Consider the following 6,531-nt stretch of genomic DNA (forward strand, 5'->3'; position numbering starts at 1 on the left):
GGAGAATATTCCCTTACTGGCATTCTTTCTCTCAGGGGATAGCAAGATGGGCACGTGCCATCAGTGGAAAGCAGTCCACCTGGGGCAGCCCGGCCAGAGCAAATGTGGCACAAGTACCCTCTGAGCATCATTGCTAAATGAGGAGCTGTGACAAAGAAGATGATAATCTCACAGTCCAGTTGCCTGGCTCCTAAGTTTCAAGTGGAGAAGGGAGGAAATCTCAGTAATTAACATGTGGGGACTTGGGGCTTATTAAATTCAATTCAGTATAACATGATTGATGATCAGCTCAGCACTGGAAGTATAGTGGTGAGCAAAACCTGACAGGGCCCTGCCCTGTGCAGCAAACTGTCTGTTGGAGGACACAGATATTAGTCAAAGAATCACAGAAACAGATGTTACATTGCCCGGGTGCAAGTGCTAAGAAGGACACATGTGATGCTGTGAGAGCCCATAAAATAGGGGAAACTCACCTAGCTCTGGGGAGGACCGAGTGGATCAAAGAAGTCCTCTGAAATGTGAAAGACGAATTCAGAGGGCAAAAAGAGGACAGAATAGAGTCCCAATAGTTATAGCTTTATTGTACTGTAGGATATTAACTAATTTTGTACATATTAGCAATCTTATTTGAGTGTTCATTTGTTCAGTCACTGTAAATACTTGGCCCCTTTGAATTAGGCTTACTTACCATCTTGCTAGTCCCCTCATGGAGTTAAATATGTCTTTAGACATATGGTCACTTTATATTTAAGTCATATATTTTTAAATATTTATTTTTAGAGAGAGGGGAAGGCAAGGAGAAAGAGAGAGAGAAACATCAGTGTGTGGTTGCCTCTCATGTGCTCCTTATTGGGGACCTGGCCTGCAACCCAGGCATATGCCCTGACTGGGAATCAAACCAGTGACCATTTGGTTTGCAGCCTGCACTCAATCCACTGAGCTATACCAGGCAGGGCTATTTTAGGTCATATTTTTAAACTTTTCAAAAATAATACTCTGAGTTTAACCTTAATTTTGTAATAAAGATATTGAACACCATAAAGGTTAAGCATCTTATTCAAAGTCTTATTCTAGGTAGTGAAATAGCTGGGACAAGAATGAGGAAGAAGGAATACAGGTTGATAAAAGGGTACAAACTTCCAGTTAATAAGATGAATAAGGCCTGAGGATCTAATGTATAACATGGTGACTATTGTCTTTATTGTATAATTGAAATTTGCTAAGACAGTAGAACTTAAATGGTCTCACCAAAAGGAAAAAAAGTAAACATATGTGAGGTGATGACTGTGTTAATTAACTCTGTGGGAGTCCTTTCACAATGTATAGTATATCAAATCATCATGGGTACACTTTAAATATCTCACAGTTTTGTTGGTTATAGCTAAGGAAAGCTAATAAAAAGAAACCAAAGACTTTATAACAAAACAAATTTTTAAGTGATGTAATTGTGTAAGAAGTAATCAGTATAATTTAGGGAGACCCAAGAGGAAACCCACAGAAAAGCTTTGTGTAATTTGCATGTCTGTGGTAAAGAGATAACTATCTCATTGCGGATGAAAGCCCAATGCAGATACCTTTAATGATATTGATATGTCTTTTATTAGAGGTTCCTAGAGATTAACATCATAATTTCCAAGTATTATACAAAGTGTTACTCTTACTGTTTTTACTAAAAATAATTGTTGCTTTAATAACAGCTGAAATACTAATGGAAACACAAAGATGTGCCCCATACATCTGGGGCACAGGCTGATATAAAATTTAAGTGAAAAAATGCTAATATTAAAATGTTCAACAGGTAAAAACCCAAAGCTGGTTGGGATCCTAAAGATCTTTAATTCAACTTCCTCAAATATGGAAGTGGTTAAGGAATAGCCTTGGATCAGACAGACATGAATTTAGGTCCTTCTCACCAATCACTAAGGATGTGACTTGGGCAAGTCACTTAACTTCCTCAGTGATACGCAATTCCTCTAGTTTGCTAAAACTGATGTGCAAAAGTAAGACATTCAGTCTTGCAGTATTTAATGAGATGAGGACTATAAAGCATTAAGAACAATGACTCATTCTTAGTACATCATATTATTATTATACTATTTAGCAATTTTTCCTAAAGCCACGTATTTAAAGTAAAGTGACCTTACCAAAATGTGCTCTCTAGATTACCAACTTGTCATTGGGAGTATTTGTCAAATCAGAGTCAAGGGAAACTAAATCATCAGTGGACCTCAAACCTGCTAATGTGCCAAGAACAACTGATGTACAAAATAGTAAATAGAATAAAATATTTATGTGACTAGTACATAATTGGCTGTGAAAAAATATAGCTATGATTATAACTATTACTGATTATTTTAGATTGCTATAATTCAGGTTCTCACATCTTTTCTAGTTTTAAAAATCTTGGCACTGTTTCTCTAGAAATTTATACTTCAGGGGGGTTTGTTTGGGTTTTGTTTATTTGTTTTGCTTTATTTTGTAAAGCCAACATATGACAGCTGAGACAGAAAACAAAACAGATATAAGCCTTATAAATTTGAACTATCTTCCTACATCCTTGATCAACTTCTCTTTGGAAGAAATTTTATTCTTGCATTGTTCCTTGTGTTTTTCTCTTCTTAGGACTGCCCAGTGAGGTAACTATAGCTCCTTCTAGTACTGGTGTGCACAAGTGCACAGGGCAGCAACTCACCCCTTGCTCCTCTTGTAGAAGACAGTTTACCCCTGATTGTCATCAAGAACTACACGTGGTCTAGATGTTAAAGTGATCTACCCTCTCAAGGAAGATTTCAGCCAAATTCTTGAAAGGGTAAGCTGAAAGGCAGAACCAACAAAAGTTCCAGCAATTTGCTAGGTAAGATAGGCAAGGGATGGCTGCATAATACAGCTGCTTTTATGTTTTATTTTATTTTTTACTGTTTTTGGATTAAACTTTGCTCATTGATTTTTATGACTTATCTTTTCATAGTTCTGAGATATGGCTTTCACCAAGGCCATGGCATTAGGGAACATTATTTGTGGTTAAGTTGTAAAGATTAAAAAACAGCATTTATAGTATGAATCTCATTTATATAAAATTGTATGTGTACATGTATTTATGTAGAGAGATAACTGAAATGATGTTCATCAAAATAATAAAAGTGGTTATTTCTGGAGAGGTGGTAGATTTAAGATTTGATTCACTTTCTTTTTAAAAAAATAATTTTTCAATTTTTAAATAAATTTAGATTACAGAGAAGTTGCAAAAAAATGGAGAGTTCCCAAATGTCCTTTGCCTGGTTTTGTCTAGTGTTAACATGTTATATTAACCATAATATATTTGTGGAAATGAAGAAATTAACACTGGGGTATTAAAGTTAAACTAAACTACTTTATTCAGATTTTACCACTTTTCCCACTGATGTGCTTTTCTGTTTCAGAATTCTATCCAGGAGACCACACTGCATTTGGTCATCGTGCCTCCTTAGTCTCTTCTGATCTGGGATAGTTTCTCAGTCTTTTCTTGCTTTTCATAAACTTGACAGTTTTGAAGAGTTCTGTTAGGTATTTTGTAGAATGCTGTTCAGTTTAGGCTTGCCTGGTGTTTTCCCCATGAGTAGAGTTATAGGCCTTTTGGAAGGATACTATAAGAGATAGAATGTCCTCATCATGACATTTCAGGGGGTACATGATAACAACATGACATCACTGGTGATTTACACCAGTTTACACCTTGCTTAATTGGTTAAGGTGGTGTTTGCCAGCATTCTCCACTGTGAAGTTACTGTTTTCCCCTTTCCATACTCTTTGGTCCACTCTTTGGAAGCAAGTCACTAAATTCATCCCACACTCAAAAGGAGGGGAATTAAGTTTTACCTCCTAGTGCATTATATATTTGTATTACTTGGAATTGTCCCTCTGCTGCATTCTTTATTTATTTGGTAATTTATTTTTATCAGTATGGACATAAGTATACTTGTTTGATACTTTGGGTTATAATCCAATACTATGTTATTTTGTGATTCAGCTGTTTCCATATTTGGCCTTGGGAGCTCTTTCAGGTTGGCTCTTCTGTTCCTTTAATTGACCTTATCTTTAAAAAAAACACCTGTCTATATTTTGACATAGTGCTCGAGTTTGCTACATTAGGTGTGCTACCTTCATGATTAGAAAAGTATCAATTATTTTCACTTTAATATTGGGGAAAGATATGACTACTACTTTGATGTTCTACCAACCAATTTCTGCTTGTTTCTCAACTGCTTGGCAAGACATATAAGAGAGCAAAGAACAATTTCTTGCAGAAATTGCACTTCAGTGTGTCTTTGTGAATGGTAAGTAAAATGATAGCAATTAGAATGAACTCCAATCATTTTCAAGTGTATGAGTATTAGGTTCATTAAAAAGATTTCCAGGGTTGACTGGTTGGGAGTAAAAGACAGAAAACTGTACTTGAACAACAATTAAATAAAAATAAAAAAATAGAAAAAAAATTTGAAAGATTTCAAGGAGATTTCCATTCAATCATTCAGCAATACTGATTGCATACGTTTGTGGTAGGCACTGGGGAGACCAACAAAAAAGGGAGGAGCCCTGGCAGGTGTAGCTCAGTGGATGGAGCAAACTAAGAGGTCACTGTTTGCATTCCTGGTCAGGGCACATGTCTGGTTTGCGAGTCAGGTCCCCAGTTCCAGGGGTGTGCGAGAGACAACCTATTGATGTTTATCTACCTCTCTCCCTCCCTTCTTCTCCCTCTATCTCTCTAATATATATATGTAAAAGTGGGGGCTGACGTCCTGGTAGAGTAGCTCAGTTGCTTAGAGCCTCCTCTCCATGCACCAAGGTTACAGGTTCCATCTCCAGTCAGGACACATATAAGACACAACCAATGAATTCATAAATAAGTGAAACAACAAGTCAATGTTTCTCTCTAAACTAACTAAACAAATAAGAGGAGGAGGCATCAGATAGAAAGTCAAATTATGGAAGGGAGATAACGTTAGGAGGGGACCCAAAAAACTCCCAGAGTTTATTTATTAAAAATTATATTTATTCTTACATGTTTAAACTTCAGTCACCTTCAAAGGACTCTCCATTTGATGCAATACACCTATGGAGACTTTATTCCACTCCTCAAAACAGTTTTTGAACTTTGATGCCTTTTAGTGCTTCTGCTGTTTTTTGTTTCACCTTCTTCCACATCAGCAAAACGTTTCCCTTTGAGGACTTTTTTCATTAGGGGTTAAAAAAAAAGTCACTGGGGTGAGATCAGGTGAATAGAGAGGGTGGGGCATGGAGGTCATGCTGTGTTTGGTCGAAAACTGCTAAACACTCAGTGTGTTGCAGGCAGGTGCGCTTGTAAGTCACCCATCATGAAATGGGCAAATGCCTTGAATGAGTCTTCAAAAAAAAAAAAAAAATCCGCTGAAGCCAAACACAGCCTCTCACAACAAGCCCAGCTGGTACACTGATACAGATGGGTTCCTACAACTGACCTGGGGGTTGGAGGCCTGGGGGGTGGGAGGGAAGCCTATACTACAAGGGGCCCCTTCTCCAGAAGATAATTCCTGGTGGTTTTTGGGGGTCCCTCCTGGTAAATATGCTTTTGAGTAAGAAACTCTTCTATACCGTATCATTAGCCTAGGGTACAAGGATAGAGGTAAAACAATATTTAGCCTTTTGAGGGGTAGTTGGTTGTGGTGGTTGTGGTTAAGGGGAAGGGGCCAAAAGACATGTCTAATCAAAGTGCAGAAGTGTTCTGGGAGGAGGCTGTAATAGTCACAAAAGCAAACTCTTATTATGACCCAGGTGCTCTTATAACCTTATTGCTATTGTATGAAATAGCTACATCATTACCATCTTGCAGAATGGAGGCTCAGAGTCTACACAACAGGGAATGAGCTGGGACTGCAACGCACTGCGGCTATACTGCTTAAAATGCTAGCCACAGGAAGCGACTTTTTAAAGAGAAAGTGCTCCTTACCCAGTAGTAACTGCTTCTACCATCACGTTCCCTGGTATTTTTTCCTTCTTGTTATGTGTCTTGGAAGAAACTATCATTTCTCCCACATTTCCCCTTTTTTTTCAATTTTTTTTAAGATTTTATTTATTTCTTTTTAGAGAGGGAAGGGAGGGAGATAGAGAGAGAAACATCAACGTGCGGTTGCTGGGGGTTATGGCCTACAACCCAGGCATGTACCCTGGCGGGGAATCAAACCTGCGACACTTTGGTTCGCAGCCCGCGCTCAATCCACCAAGCTATGCCAGCCAGGACATTTCCCCTTTTTTAACTCGGTGCCCAGCCCGGAGTGCGCACGCAAAAGCGCTCACAGCCCTACAAGAACAGTATTGTACTTCTAGAACACAACCGGGCCTGCGCAGGCGAACGCCGAGGCGCGGCTGACCCCGGGAGGGCGCTGCAGGTCGAACTGGCGCCTCCCGCGCTGGGCGCTCCCCAGCGCCGCTGACGAGCACAGCGTTCGCGGCAGGTGCGACTATTCCGAGTCGGACTTCTGAATTGCTGGAAGGACCGCTTCCGGCGGCACCGGAAGC

This window comes from Phyllostomus hastatus, unplaced genomic scaffold (assembly GCF_019186645.2).
Source record: "Phyllostomus hastatus isolate PE091 unplaced genomic scaffold, TTU_PhHast_1.1 phas_scaffold_78, whole genome shotgun sequence".
NCBI lineage: Eukaryota > Metazoa > Chordata > Mammalia > Chiroptera > Phyllostomidae > Phyllostomus > Phyllostomus hastatus.